General features: G+C 31.1%; 1 protein-coding gene across 2 annotated transcripts in view; it reads right to left on the bottom strand.

Moving 5' to 3' along the window:
- Positions 1 to 16,598, bottom strand: part of LOC126746100 (probable RNA methyltransferase CG11342) — a 57,647-nt gene that overhangs the window by 27,281 nt on the left and 13,768 nt on the right. Inside the window, exon 1 of one of the 2 annotated variants that reach the window (XM_050454211.1) lies at positions 6,787 to 6,954. The exons of the other annotated variant lie outside the window; for it this stretch is intronic. The gene's annotated coding sequence lies outside the window, so the exon portion shown is untranslated. Of the gene's footprint in view, positions 1 to 6,786; positions 6,955 to 16,598 lie in introns of those variants that run through there. 2 annotated transcript variants of the gene reach the window in all.

Here is a 16,598-nt window from a genome sequence, read left to right as displayed (position 1 = left end):
GGTAGAGTGGTTTCGATAACCTGTTTATACCCTTTTTCTTATATTTTTATTTAAAATATTTACTCTAATAAAAAGGCAAAGTTAATTTTCGGAAAACGATTTAAGCATTTAAAGTTATTTTTACCGCTTAATAGGGTAAATATTTCGGTAAAGATTATTGAGTTTTATCTAAGTCTGTATTTTTTATCTAAAATATAAATGCTAAAAGATCTTTCAAATACTTTAAAAAATCAATAGTTTGATTTGTTTTTTTTTCTATTAGAGTAAACTATACGTTTTCAAACCAAAATGACCCCCCTGAAGATTGACCCACGAGCCGCCACTGTATATGTGCATACATATGAGGCCGTTATTTGCAAAACTCCCTAATCGACAAAATAATCAAAATTCACTTTTTTCGCCAAGTTCAACAGGTTTTAAATAAGGAACGTATTACTATCGTTAAAGTCTTTCATAACTGCCTCTTTCTCATATAAAAGTTAGTACAAATTTGCAGGTTATTGGCAAAACTCTTTCTTTGCTTTCACAGTTCATTTGCAAAACTGCTTATTTGCTCGTCAACTAATAAGCACGCTATTCTTGTGCCTACGTGACTAACGCCATGCTTTGTTTACATAGAGTGAATCGAATATATTTTTAGTTCAAATAGCAATTTCGTTGTATATTGACGTGTAATATCAATTGATTTTTGGTGCGATTTGCTGCTATCGATGAGTTAAATAATGATTATAAGATTTTACCTTCTCCAAGAGGAAAAGCACGCAAGAAAGAGCGACAACCGGAAAACTACGCTAGGGCTGTTAAAAAAAGGGATAGGTATGGCTTAAAAAAGGCCCTGAATCGGTTTAATAGTAATTAATTAGCTGAAATTATATTATTTTCAGACATACACCACACGTGCTTACAAACTTTCCAACTTGTGGTCACGATGGTAGACCCGGACAACCGTATTATTGCAGAACTTTAACAATGAATGAAATTAAACAATTCCATGGATACATGTATGAATCTAGATCTAAAATAGATCAGGATAATCTCATATTGAACTGTTGCAAAGGACATAAACCGAAGAGAGGAAAATCCAATCACGCTCAAGTCTCGATTTAATACAATGTTCGTTTGAAAGATGGAAAATTGATAAGAGTGTGCAAAAATGCGTTGCTAGGCATTACGAATTTTAGTGGAAACTGAGTGCAAAGAATACTTCGTAATTTTGTCAAAAATGGAGAGCTCCCGAAAGAACGAAGCGGAGGGGACAGAGTAGGTCGCAAGAACGATGAAAAACGTAAACATATAAAAGACTTTATAGAATCTTTAACATGTGCAGAATCTCACTATTGTAGGAGCAAGACTAGTGTGCGTGTTTATTTACCATGCGATTTAAATTTTAAAAAGCTTTATACTTACTATCAACAACGCGTTCCTGAGGATTTGCACGTTAGAATCGGTTATTTTAGAAAATTCTTGAATGCAAATTACAATATTGCGTTTGGACCTCCACTTACAGATTGCTGTTCAACGTGCCTACGGTTCAAAGAGCAACTAAAATTGACAACGTCAGCTGAAAAAAGATATAAGTTAACAACACAGAATCGCGTTCATATATTGAAGGCAAAGGCGTTCTTCCGTCTCTTGAAACATCCAAAACCAAACACAGTGTCTTTTTCCTTTGACTGCCAGAAAAACTTGGCCCTGCCTCGATTACCAGACCAAGCCGCATATTTCGGCCAGCAAATAAATTACAACAATTTTACTATACTGTCTGGAACGTCTAACACCAAGTTAACACCTGCAAACGTGAACGCGTATTTATGGACGGAAATTGATACTCAAAAAAATGCGAACACAATAGCCTCGGCAGTTAGGCATGCATTAAACACCAAAATATTTGAGCCTTCTGTCACAAAAATTAACTTGTTCGCTGATGGGTGCGGCGGACAAAATAAGAACACAACTATGATGACAATGTTAGCCTACTGGCTTCTTAAAGAATCTCCAGAAAATATTAAAAATGTTGAACTCACATTTCCAATTGTAGGGCACTCTTTTATCCCCCCCAGATAGAGTTTTCGGATTAATAGAAAAGGAAGTAAAAAAAATGCCCGTTATTGTAGAATCCAGTCATTACGACGCTATAATAAGTAAACATGCTACAGTTAGAAAAATAGGTGTTGATTGGACCGTACAAGACTGGAAAACTGAAGCAAAAAAAAATCGTAAAACTTCCTGGAGCCTGGCATTTCAAATTTAGCAACGCAAAATGATTTATTTTTCATAAAAAGTCACATACAGTTTAATCCAAGGTGAGATTAATTACTTGAATAACACAGGAACGCCTAAAACTGTTTGTAAAAAAAATTGTTCGTTTTCATCCCTAGAGCCAGGTGAAGTACCACTAAGCAACAAACTTAAAGGCGATAAAGCTTCTATTATTAGTTCACTGGTTAAGCATTATGGTGAAAACTGGAGAAAACTACCAGAATTAGGCTTCTACAAAAATGTCCTAACGCAAACTGCTGCAAGTACGATAACATGTTATGGTGACCAAGATTTGTGTGAAAACGAAACCGACACTAAAATTATTTAATTTTTTTCCTATTATTTCTTGGTTTTTTAAATAAGAAGATACTTGAAACTTAATGTTGTTATTTGAAAAACTTTTTTTAATATTTGTAATAAGTTATTTCTCGTTTAATTAATAAACTTTTCATTTAATAAAACTTTAATGAGTTTCTGTCATTATTTTATTTGCAAAACTCTCTCTTTGCCAAAAAAAATAATATTTTTTTCAAAAACTGTAAGAGATTCAAATTTACGATCATTATTACTCATTATTAATGAATATTTTGTATTGGTTAAAAAATATAACAATCCGAAAATAAAATTTACATGAAAGCTGAAATATTTTTGTTGCTCCTGAAAAGTAAATCAAATAGCAAAGAGGGAGTTTTGCAAATAACGGCCTCATATAATATACTTTGGTAGCTATTAAAAACGTGTATGGGTTATTTGTTTTATATTTATAGCTTGTTGAAGTATTTTAGTTTTTTTTATGTTGTTTTGTTTTAATTAATAGTTATAAATATATATATTGTAACGAAATTCGGGAACACACTTTTATTGTCAACGTCAAAAACACTTAACCTAACTCGCCTTGACTGTCGTTTAATTGTTTCCAAGGTAAAAACTGACTAAACAATTAAAACTGAATGAATTGTCATGAAGCGCGTCCTTTTTAAAACCCGATGGAACAGTTTCGAAATATTTAGAATTATCTTTATTTTTTTTGCCCAAAGAGACCAATAATTTTAGGAGAATACTGACAATCAAAGCAAGCAAGTATACAAATTCTAGAAAATTAGAACTACAGGGATTACAATAATATAACCTAAATAACCTAAATTGGGGCCAAAATGGGGCTCTCGAACAAGATGAACTACTTAAAAACTAAACACTATAGATAAAAATTATAAACCAAACGTAAGTAGAACCCTAAAGAAACCCTACGAATCAACTTTAACTACAGAATACTAATAAAATTGTACAAAAACTAGGAGAATAATTAACGTATTTACATTTTCATAATACTGCTCTCCTCTCAAGTTTGATCATCCCGATCAAACATAGGACCACCTGAGTCATGATAGGGCGCTAGCCGGACGATGTTTACAATTTTCATCTTCGTTGTCGCATGTCGCTGGATACGGTACACCACGTCGTTGATTCTGGTGACCACGTTGAATGGACCTTCCCAATCCTTCTGGAGCTTTGGTGACCTTGACCTTGGTCTTATTGATTCCCAGCAACTGGCATACTTGTTGGAATATTTGTGACTCAAAGTTCCTTCCTTGGTCTGAATGTATTTCTCTGGGTACACCAAATCGACAAATCCAGTTCTGGAACAGCACTTCAGCTACTGTCGTTGCTTCTTGGTTTGGATTCGGATAGACCTCGGGCCACTTACTAAAGTAATCCATAGCAACAAGAGCATATCGGTTTCCGAAATTACTAGTAGGAAAGGGTCCTGCTACGTCTATGGCAATTCGTTCAAAGGGTGCACCATTCAGATACTACATCATCTGTCCTTTTGTCAGGGGTCTTGGGCCCTTGCTTGACGAACACTGCTTACACTGTCGGCACCAGCGTTCAACATCTTGATGACTGTTCAGCCAGTAAAACCGTTCTCTAACTTTTGCCAAGGTCTAACTAACTCCAAAATGTCCTCCGCGGACACCGCCATGAACAGCTTCAAGGACTTCCGGAATACGTTTTCGAGGAAGGACTGTCAGATATGTCTTTTCTTTGCCATCTGCGCTCTCCCAGACTCTTTTTAATAATCCATCTATTATAACCAATAAATTCCATTGAGACCAATAAGCTTTAAGTTCTGGAGATTTGTCAGAAATGTCTTTCCATTCTGGTTTTGAAATTTCTCGAGATTTCAGTTCGTAAATAAGACCAAATACTGGGTCATCACACTGATCTTGGATTAAACTAGCTACATCCCACTCTTTAGAACTGTGAAGGCCAATACGATTACAAGTAAATATCTCTGGATGCTGTTTTGATTCCTTTTTAAAACAATGTTGACATGTTTCAATACAGGGTCTTCTCGATAAAGCATCGGCATTTTGGTGATATTCGCCTTTCCTATGTTATATTGTAAAGTGATACTCTTGTAATCGTTGAAGCCACTTTGCTATTTGTCCGTCCTTCGGGGTTTTTAAACTGAAACAGCCATTTCAACGAAGCATGGTCAGTTCTAAGGATAAATCGTTGACCATACAAATATTTATGGAAATGTTCAATAGCTTTTACTGCTGCCAATAGCTCTCGTCTGGTGACACAATAGTTTCTTTCTGGTTTTGATAACGTTTTACTGAAATAAGCTATCACTTGCTCGCCATCTTCATATTTTTGCGATAGAACGGCCAATAATTTTAGGAGAATACTGACAGTCAAAGCAAGCAAGTATACAAATTCTAGAAAATTAGAACTACAGGGATTTTACAATAATATAACCTAAATAACCTAAATTGGGGCCAAAATGGGGCTCTCGAACAAGATGAACTATTTAAAAACTAAACACTGTAGATAAAAATAATAAACCAAACGTAAGTAGAACCCTAAAGAAACCCTACGAATCAACTTTAACTACAGAATACTAATAAAATTGTACAAAAACTAGGAGAATCATTAGCGTATTTACATTTTCATAATAATATGTTTCAGTAGTTATTAAAAACTATTGTATCATATAGGCCTTATTTGCCTCATATTTATAACTCATTAAGGAATTTGTTGATTTTTATATCATTTTTGTTTTAATAAAGAATATGTTTTTATTATTTGTACTTCTTTCTACTAACACACTATTAATTTTATTAAACAATATTATTATTTAAACGATACACAATGATAATATTATGATTTTAACAGCGGTAGTATTGAATAAATATGGCTATAACATACGAACGACGTCACGACTCGAGGGTTCTGGCTTTCTATATTACGGTGGCTTGGGTCCAGATCATTGATGAACAATCTAGCGTCGGATGAGGGGGGCCGATAAACACTAATTATTTTAATTTTAGGATTTACTAATTTTATTGTCGACCAGTCACAGCCATTCAAGGATTTATTTATTTCTACCTCATAATTTATGTTTGATTTAATATAAACCGATATACCTCCACCCCTTTTAAAGAACTTGAAAGAAGAACTCACAAATCTGTAACATTACTTATATAATAACGTGCCATACTACTGTAGTTGAAGGAAAACTCTGTATCTGACCTCTATGGTAATACAACATCCCTTATCATTTTTTTAAGGTGTTTATATATTATTATGTTTTATTGTCCTGATGAGTGCGGTTGCTAGATCAATTTGAATATTAGATTGCATATTATCTAAAACTATCAATGAAATACTAGTAAAATCCTTATTTTAAAAATTAATTTGTATCCAATTAAATATAATTTGCTTTCATCTTTTTTTTTTATCACGAAGGTAGGTTAAGACAAAAAAATATAAAATAAGAGGAAAAAAATACTTTTTATTAAGAATTGAAAAATGTAAAATGTTCTGTCATTTAATACAATTGTAAAATGGAGACGGATTTTTAATTACAGACTTGTTTGATCATGTAGATGTAAACAATGAAAATATTAACTGTTATTAAAATATTAAATCTTAAAATATTAACTGTTTCGAAAAATGATCTGACAGCTATAGAAATCTAAAGATGTATATGAGTGTGTCGTTTTCATCGAAAGACACATCTGCTTTTTATGTATGCATGAACTTTTCAATAGGTAATTTACATTATATTCAAAAAAGTTCATTATTTACTATCAATATGGATTTTCATTTAGAAGCAAAAATAGATATTTGGGTCAAAAAGATGTTGCCAGTTGTTATTTTAGTTTTAAAGTATTTATCAGGCCTTCAATTTACTTCATTAAAGCAAATTTTACTCTTAATATTTGACATGTAAATAATCCCCATGGTAATTTATAAGTATAACCGTTGAAAATATTTTCTTTTCTTTCTTGAGATTTGCCACCCCTCAAAATTCTGCCGCCCTGGGCACTTGCCCCGACTGCCCCTAGTGTAAAACCAAGACTGCATATTTATCATGTTGCACCAATTTGTATATCTTTGATAATTTCTGACAAATACACATGCACATATTGTTTTACAAATTTATATCATATTTTAATGGTAGGCCTCTTAATTCGACCTTAGTTTTAATATAAGAAAATACAAAATATGATTTATTACCGTTTGGACATGCGACGAGCACAAGAACTTTAACAGCAAATAACTTTTTTACTAGATATTTATTAACACAAAACTATACTAAGAATAATTCAATAATGGACTTAATTTTAATTGAGACAGGATTGTATTATTTGTAAACACGTCGTGTGTTGTTGATCCGTTTAGAGACAGAAGAGATGACAATCAGCTGATCAACTTCATAGAGATGGGTATACAAGTGTCTACGTAAAAACTTTTCCGATAGAGCGCACTGTTTCGCCCCGTCGCCTGATCAGCATACGTTAAAATACAAATATGCCCAGCCAATCAGAGAAATTAAGAGTGGATCAGCACTGCTGATCCTTTCGTGAAAGTTCGTACGTCAAATTTCGTTGCCGATTAGTTACGGAAATTGAAAATCAAGGCATTGGTTTTGTTTAACTTAACCAATATTGCAGATTTTATTTGCTTTGCTTGCTTCCTAATAATTGATTTAATTATCAACAATTATATCAACTTTGCGACTATTTGAGTGAAAATTCATAGTGTATAGTGTTGAGTGTTTACTCCATTATCTATACAATCCATATCTGTGCTGGGGCTCAAAAACAAACAATTTAGTGTTTGATTTTCATTACCTTTTAATAAACTTGCCAGTGTTTCTTAGTGCATAATTTCCTTCCACTTAAACCAATATTTGCACTTATCTGTTGCTGTCTGTTAGACAATTATGGCATCACTAAGGTAAGATACATATAATTTTTTTTAGTTCTAATTTGAATAATTATTTATTTTGCAGTCAACAAAATGCAATCTGTGACATTTGTGATAAGGAATTTTCAAGCACATCTACCAGAAACAGGCACTGGAAAAAGTTTCACCCTGAATTTGTTGGGAAGGAACAAATAAAACATATTATATGTCCAATGTGTACTAATGATATCCAGACATTTTCATATTTTAACTGTTTAAACAAACATTTGCTTGATATTCACCATATAACTGTCAAAGAATCAATTTTAAATTTTAGGAATTTTGAAGAATTCACATCTTGGAGGGCACAAGATAATAGGGAAGTAGATTATGCTTGTCAGACCCGAAACAAGTTTAAGAATGGGGAAGAACACATATTTTACAATTACAACAGGAGCAATATCAGAGGTTGTACAAAGTCAAAGTTATCATTATCAAACATACATAAGTATGTTTTGTTGTGTTTACTTTTAGGATTTAATAGCGTGTGCAAAGTGAGAAGTCTGGGGGAAGCATTCGCATTCAAGGAACATGTCAACAAGACCAAACTCAAATAGCTATCAGCATAAAATTGTAATAGAAGTCCATAACAAAGCCGAAAAAATGAATGGTAAGGTAGAATTTTTAGAAAAGTACAAAGTGTTTCGGTAAGTGGTAAGTTCTATGTTGTGTCTTGTCATGAACTATGTGATGAGCAATGTCGCACTGGATACTGTAACATCTGTAAAATATGTTTTCATAAATACAGATGTGAGTGTCCAGAAAATTCTGTCAAAACAGTACTTTGTAAACATATACATGCTGTAGCCATTTTTGAGCAGAGGAGCGAGTTTGTAGTAGGTTCCCCAACTGTGAGTGAAGAGGAAAAGGATAATGTTTTGTTTGTTGATCAACCCACAACTAGCCAAATCAATTATCAAGAGGATGTAAACCATTTTATTCAGGAGAGTTCAAAAATGAAAGTCAATAGTTCTGCAATGGACTTTGAAGAAAATCGAGAAGTAGTTTGCGTAAAATATAAGTTACATTTTTATTACATCGTTTATACTTATTTTAAGATTGCATTACAAGAAATTTGTAGCTATGGTAGAAGCTTAGATAAAAATGCATTTGCCAGATTTATGGCTGTAATCAACAAATTTCAAAATAAAGAGGTGGAGGAAGAAAATTCTCAGGGCATTGAAAAGAAAAGAAAAATTGAAAAACAAATGTACTATCCAAATAAAAAATGAGCTAGATTTCTTTGTGTATTTAATGGCTAGATAATATTTGAATTGTAGCTATTTTTTTATGTTTGTATAGCTGTGAAGTTAACAAAAATAGGATGTGGTATTTTATATGGTATTTTGTGTTATAATCAGAATAATATAACTAAATATAGTTTTTGTAAGGCTTAATTTGGTGTAGGTTTCAACACAAACAAATTTTAAGACATCATAGGTGTTGGTTTCTGTATTAGTATTTTTATATCTTTTATTTTAAGACTAAAATGTTAGCTTATTTTGTATGTTAATATTCAACTAATCATTTTCTATTACATTTTCTTTGCTATGTTTTTAATATTTTTTAGGGTGCAGAAAAGCTAATTGGATTAACTTGAAATTGACATGGAACGAGGGGGAAGATCCTCTGTGAGTATATATTTATTAATTAAAATGTATACAAAGCAGTAATTTTTTTTCATGTTACTATTGAATGGAAGTTTGAATGGTTTGGGCTGTATATACATGACCAGCAGAGATGACAAATAAGCTAAAGAAGTGCGAGTCTACATACTATATACCAGATTAATACATTTAGCCTCTTTGCATTTAATTTTGAGGTTGTTGATATTAAAAATACCATAAATTATTATATTTAAATAACAAATAAATTTATAGATTTTTTTTTTATTTGAAATAAACAAAGTTAAAATATAATTTCTACGTTTTTGTTTTGTTTTCTGTTCTTATACTTTGACTTTTTAGTCATACTTACCCTTTATCCAGCTTTTCTAACCATATATATACTTTATATCAACCACTTAAGTATAATGTATAGAATATGTATAGTGGTAGTGGACAATTTAAAATAATATTATACTTTCAAATAACTATTGACAATTATTATATTACTAAGGTGCATATTAGAATTATGACATAGAGGTATGTAAAAATGCGAACTTTAAAATGTTCACCATATATTGTTAAAAAAATTAATTGCCATTTATTTTTATTTTCTAACTTTTTTATTTATCCACTCATCCACCTATTAACTAATTAATTTATCAGCTCTACACACCAATTTAATTTCGTATCACCCCATTTTTAATATTTAACTAACAATAATAATTAAATAATTCATACATTGCGCTTACACGTACCGCTATACCAAATTATTAACAAATTTCGTCAATAAAAGAGCTAATTTGCTATAAAAACCAAATTTGGCAAGTATTTATAAAATATTTTAAAAATAATAATTGATCACACGCTGTAAATATTAAAAAAAAATCCATAATCCATTTACTAATAATAGCTAAAAATCTTCTTATTAAATGTTTTTAATGCATATTGCACTTTTCTGCATCTAAAATATATAGGCATCATAAAAACCTAATTAAATATAAATATGAATAGAAAAACTCTACATACATTGAAAATTTCCTATTTTGAATTTGGCGGTTCGCATACCACGCCCTCGCGGATTCCGAAGCGCTCTCATTGGCTAGGCATATTTGTATTTTAACGTATGATCGCCCCGTGGCCCCGTCGATTCATTTAAATATGTACTTGCACTTTATATCCTGTATTGATTGTATTCAGATAAAATTATATTAGGTTTTTGAAACCGAACGGAATGGTTGTTTTGATTTTGATAGATTTAATTATACTGGTGACACGTTATTGAGTTATTTTACGGATATACCTGGTAGTAATAAAATATGTTTTGTTTTATTACTACATGCCTACCTTATAAGGGGTTTCAATTTTATTTAAAGTCTAGTCGGACCCGTCGATTTTTGTTTCGAGAGTGTGGTATTTACTTTCATACTCTTTGGGACAGTATTTTGTCTTTTGAAAAATATTTGTAGGAGCGTCTTTTGGGGGCCTATACCTATATCTCATTAATAGGAATTCCTACTAATGAGATATACGCCCCTTTAGGGAAAAATAATAGATAGGTAGGTACTTTTTTTTTCTCGCACTAAGGCATATCGCATTTTTTTCCTTAACAACCCTTATTATTTAAATAAAAATTATATTATTTTTATTCCCTATACAGTGCAAAACTATAATGTGTGTAACAAATCTCAATAACAAAATTAAGTGGAACAGTCAAAATTATGTTTGAACTCGAATTCATTTTAACTTAAAATATCGAAAAAAAGTGTTTTTTATTTTTGAATTTTTTAAAGCATTTTTTATTCAAAGTAAGAATTATTTATTTTTGCATCTATTTTTTGACTTTGACGTTGTCATAATTTTAGGTTGGAATGATTGTTGAGTAAACCAAAAAGAAAACGAAAGTTGATCCAAAAAAAATCCTAAATAACATAAAAATTCCTCTTATATTGCCTGTTGTTTACGTTGATTCTATATACCTATAGGTATCTGAACAAGATTTTTTCCGGGCATGAATTGTGCAGCGGCCTTAAGAGCGTAATCCAATTCAGCTAAGAAAATTTCAAAAATAGTACAGAAGGGTTCAAAGTAGTACAGAAGGGGTGACTTTTAGTACGATCGATTATCAATCAACGATATGGATTAGCAATCACTCAACGATATTGGAATTTATCCGGTAAAAACTGCGCTGAAAGCCTTTTCTGGATAGATGAGATCTAAGAAACTAGCGCTTTTTTAATATTATTTTTTTATAAAATTGTTAGTTAATGGATTAATCTAGACATCTGTAGAATCAATTTTTTGAAATTTAAATTCTAAACAGCTAAAATATAGCGTTGAAAATTACCTTAATTTTCTGTATGTTTAAGCATTGTTTTTAATATGATTTTAGGCCTAATTTAAAAAAATAAAACTACAGAAGTCTAGTTGAAGGCTTGTCCTTTCTGAACAAATATTTTAAAACCCCATATCAAAAAACCTTTTAGATTCTTAGATCTCATCTATCCAGAAAAGCCCTTTTTTGGCCAATTTTCGCAGGCGTATGAAGCCTCTTTTTTTGGGCGACTCTCTGTTTGCAAGGTTGGCGCATCAGCTAAGTAGAAGTAGAAGTAGTTCAAAAGTCAAAAAGTTAGTGCAATATTTGAAACAATCAAAATGTACAGTCAACAAAATTGAAAATGTCCCTCGCTCCGTGGCTCTTTACCCATTTACACGTAATTTAAGCACAATTTGGCTACACTGTATGAATGAAGAAAGTATAGCGGCATTTTTCGAAAATAAGTAACGGGGGCTGATGCGGGGGCAGCTTATGCGATCGATCCCATTATAACATTGTGTATAAGGTACCATTGTAAATTTTAAGATCTATTTTTAAGGAGGATTTTTCCATAGTAATTGACGGCACGGGGATGCAGGTAAAATGTATAAGGTGGTAATTATAAATAAATTTGATGGTAAGTAGAATTGTACTGTCTTTTGTGTTTATAGTGCCTCGAGTCTATTTACGTGTTTAATTTTTTTTTTTATTTTTTAAAGTGTTTTATGTAATATTTTTTCATAATGCCAAGATTGCCTGGAGAGAGGGAGAGTATCATGGAAATTCGTACTAGAATTATTGTTATGCATGAGATGGGTGCCACCTTACGAAAAATAGCAATGGCTACGGATCTTTCAGTAAGTTTTTTTTGTATGCATTTCGTTTAAATTTTTTGTTAGGTAAAATCTATTTAACCTAAACTATGAAATTTGTCAAAAATCTTCAAAAATTCTCTTTAACTTTCATTTAGAAAAAAAAGGTTTGTTTTTATACGGAACCAACTTTTTTTGATATCCCGAAATAAGCTAATAAATTTAATAGATCAAAAACGAAAATTATTATCTCATCGTCCTAAGAATCTATTCAAATAGGAGTGATTTCGAGGGTAATTTATAATTTTTTCATTAAATTTTTTATTTAGAAAAATAGCTGAAAATTACATATCTTAAGTTTAATTTATCGATAGATATGTAAAAAAGTTATAAAACTTACCTATATTTTTTAACAAAGAAAAATATACATGTAATTGGATCTATCAAAATCAAAAATGTTTTTGTTTTATTTTTAAAGTAAAATCATTTTAGATATGATTGATTGTTTTTTTTTTGAGGTAGTATTTTTTAAATCCAAGCAACCCTTATACAGGGTGAGTTTTTTAAAGTGTTGCAACGCGATATCTTAAAAACATTCAAGTTTTTTCTAAATATTTAAAAAACGAAGGTTTAGTTTTTTTTAGATAAGAAAATAAATTTAATGCAGTACCATACCCTAAAAAAAGTATTAATGGGTTTAAAGGTTTCTCAAAAACGGTAGTCGAATGTAGTATAGATTGGCGATATTTTGAATTTTAAATTTAATATCTGACTTACTACTGCACCAGTTGAGGGTTAAGGGGAGTGGCCCTATTAAAAAATGTTTATTAAAATAATATTTAGTCCAAAACGCACCGTGAGCCAATCCACTACCGCATTATTTGTATCCATCTAGTATATTTTTATATCTGTATTATTAATGTATTTATTATTATACCTGTGAATGGGTTTTTTTATGCCAAATTTAAGCTTTACCTCGTTAATTATATTTATTCGATTTAGTAATATGATACATATATATATGCATTTTACGATATTAGACTGAGCTTTGACATAGGTAATTTACGAAAAAGAAGAGAAGAATTCTATCGCCTGCTTTTATTATAATTTAAAATAATTTTGTCTCTTCGCGCCGGTTGTTATTTTTAAATATGAAGGTTTTATAAAAGTCATAGCAAACATTTTAATCTGAAATATTTTCATTTTGAAAACTTTGTCAATATTTTCGCTTTATTTGCTTTTCACCATATATTAAAAAAAGTTGTCATAGAAATATATTTTGACGTAACGCTCTGAATGTTTTAAAAAAACACCAATAAATAATATAAAATTATATTATTGTTAAGAGACGCTGTTATTGCTTTTTTAGTACCTACTTTATTAACTTATTCTTAATAATAAAATATTTACTGCTATTTTTTATCTATACCTATACATATTGGCCACCCCTTTGCTAAACTGTTGTCACTAACCTAATAGTATAATAGATATCTATTTAATTAATTAATACTAATTACTGCATTTGCTTTTAAACAGCTCAAACAAGTTAGACGCTGGATCCAACGTCAAGAAGCAGAAGGGCATGTAGAAACCAGACAACATCCTGGAAGGAAACCTGTATTGACCGAAAATATGAGAGAAGCTATTGTTACCCAAGTAAGAAATAACCCTTTCACAAATAGCCGGGTGGTCAAAGAAACCATGAACTTGGATGTTAGTATGCAAACAATTAGGAATACTCTTCGTTCAGCTGGAATAAATTGTAGACGACCAGCCAAAAAGGCCAAATTAACGGTCGACAACGCAGAGCGAAGGCTTAGGTTTGCTCAAGAAAATATTGACCGAGACTGGTCAAATGTGGTATTTACCGAAAATAATAGTTCCGAAATTTCTTCGGATATAAGGTCCCATCAATTAGTGTGGACACCTACAAGTACCAGATATGATTCCCATTATGTCGAAGAAACTGAAAAAAGCGGGATAATAACATTGTCATTATCGGGTTGGATGACCCAAAATGGACCCGGAATGCTGGTAACCACGCCACCCCAAATGAATTCCGCGGACTACGTGGACATTTTGGAAAATTCTTTTCTGCCTTCATACAGAATATTATATCCGGCTGGACCAATATCCTTTATGCACGATAATTGTATTGTCCAAATCATACCTCCCGTATGGCGAGAACATGGTTTGAGGAACATCCGGAATTTAATTTAATTCCATGGCCATCCAGAAGCCCCGACTTAAACCCCATCAAAAATTTGTGGGCTGAAATGGTGAATTCTTGGGATACTTTTAATCAAGGCCAAATTAGATCGAAGGAAACGTTACTAGCCCACGCTCAAAGAGTTTGGGAATCTTTCAGAGGGAGACCCGATTTTAGTAATTACGCGGGATTAATGCGGAAAAGGCTGCAACAATGCATTGACGCAAATGGTTTTTATACCAAATATTAATTAAGAAGCCATACCAATACCAAATGCACCCCGTGATATTAAATAATTATTAGTTAAAAAAAAAGGTATAAGTTTCGAAAAAAACACAATACGTAGGCTATTTAAAAGTTTAAATAAAAAAAGTATTTTTATTGTAGATTTAAATTGTAATTATACTTACTAAAGCTTGTTAGGAGTAGTATTGAATGTTATTATTTGTTATTAAGATGTTATACTTAAAGAACTGTAATTTGTCATTAAATAGGAAATAAAATTTTCGCTTTGAAACTGACCTTTGATCCATTACTTATACGTTTTATAAGGTTTAAAAAAAAAGTAAATAAAAAAAGATACGGGACTACTACAATTAAAGTTTAGTAATTAAAGTTAACTTCGCTTCAATAAAAAAAATATAAAAAATAGTTTTTTATTCAAGAAGAAATCACGAGAGTGCCTTATTTACAAACGGAAATATTACTTTATTCATCACTTCAGTAAAAAAGTGTGCTTTACTCATGAGAACCACATATATTTTTTTCTACCTCTTACCAAAATTAAGACATAAACAATTTAAAATATGGATTTGCCGAACAACATTTTGGGCTAATCGAACAAGTGGGGACAATTTTGAATAGTTTTTGTAAAAACAATGTCCACTTAACTTGATAATGAAAAAAAAAATTTCAAAAACGCAAACTAACTTTCTTAATATGCAACTTTTACTATACGAGTATAGGCAATTTTTGGTATATCAACCAACTTCTTTTGACGAGTTCTACACCCTGTATTTTTATATAGGTATACTTATAAATAAAATGTGAGGAAAAAGAAACAAAAATCTTAATTTTTTTCCCATATTATGGTAGTACTTGGTACTTAGTTTTACAGCGCTAGACAGGGTATTCCAAAATAAGTAGTTTTGGTAGTATCTCAGCTCGTATTACGTTATTAATGCTAGGAGGCGGTGCTAACCATAGCGCGCTATTTTTTATGAAACCTTTAATGTTTTAAACAGGTTTGAGTTCGCGTTTTTCATTTCCTAGACACAGGATGAAAGAGAAAAATCTTAACATATACCTATCGTTTCTGCTGTAGCACTTAAAGTTTCTATTATTATAATGTTTCCTTTTTTTATGATTACCTATATTTTGGTTTACACTTACTAGTTTGGTTTACACTCACTACTGGTTGCTGCCAGAATTAAAAAACAATTATTTTATCATAGAATTACATCTGATTGTTTACTTATTTTTAAATACACACCATATATTTAAAAATAAAAAAAACAAATAGGTATTTTCTTAAATTATATTATTTTATACAATAACGCACACTTTAAGAGTAAAAAACAATTTAAAATTTAGATTGGTATTTTTATTTAAGTTGCATTTTAATTTTTCAAATGTTGGGTGAGTAATATAAAGTAATACTTTGATAAAAAAAAATTCAAAGAAAACATCGATTAGGATTTTTATGTAATGCATAAAAAAGTAAAAACGATTTTTTTTTCTATTTATTTTGACAACAAGCAGCATTTGACAACAAAAATATAGGTTGTGAAAGATCAAGCAAAAAAATTATAATTTGGAAATAAATTTGGAAAAAAATAATAATATAGTGTCACAATAAAAAAATAACTGAAGGTAATATCTCACAAGTGATGAACCAAACAGAATTTTGAAGAGCGCATTTAGCCAACGTATAAAACACTATAGCGCATTGTCCTAAAAACTTTACATAAGGAAGAAAAACAAACTGATTGATTTTTTTAATATCAGCTTGCACGGCCACAAAAATTTTCGAAATGTCCCATTGCAAAAACCCCATCTACTGAAAAATCAGTTCCGTCACCCCTGCCTATTTATACACGACTAAACTCGATCGATACTCTACACCACAGAACACAAAT

This window comes from Anthonomus grandis, chromosome 17 (assembly GCF_022605725.1).
Source record: "Anthonomus grandis grandis chromosome 17, icAntGran1.3, whole genome shotgun sequence".
Lineage (NCBI taxonomy): Eukaryota > Metazoa > Arthropoda > Insecta > Coleoptera > Curculionidae > Anthonomus > Anthonomus grandis.
Note: the sequence above shows the minus strand (reverse complement) of the source record. Positions and strands in the feature narration are given on the sequence as shown.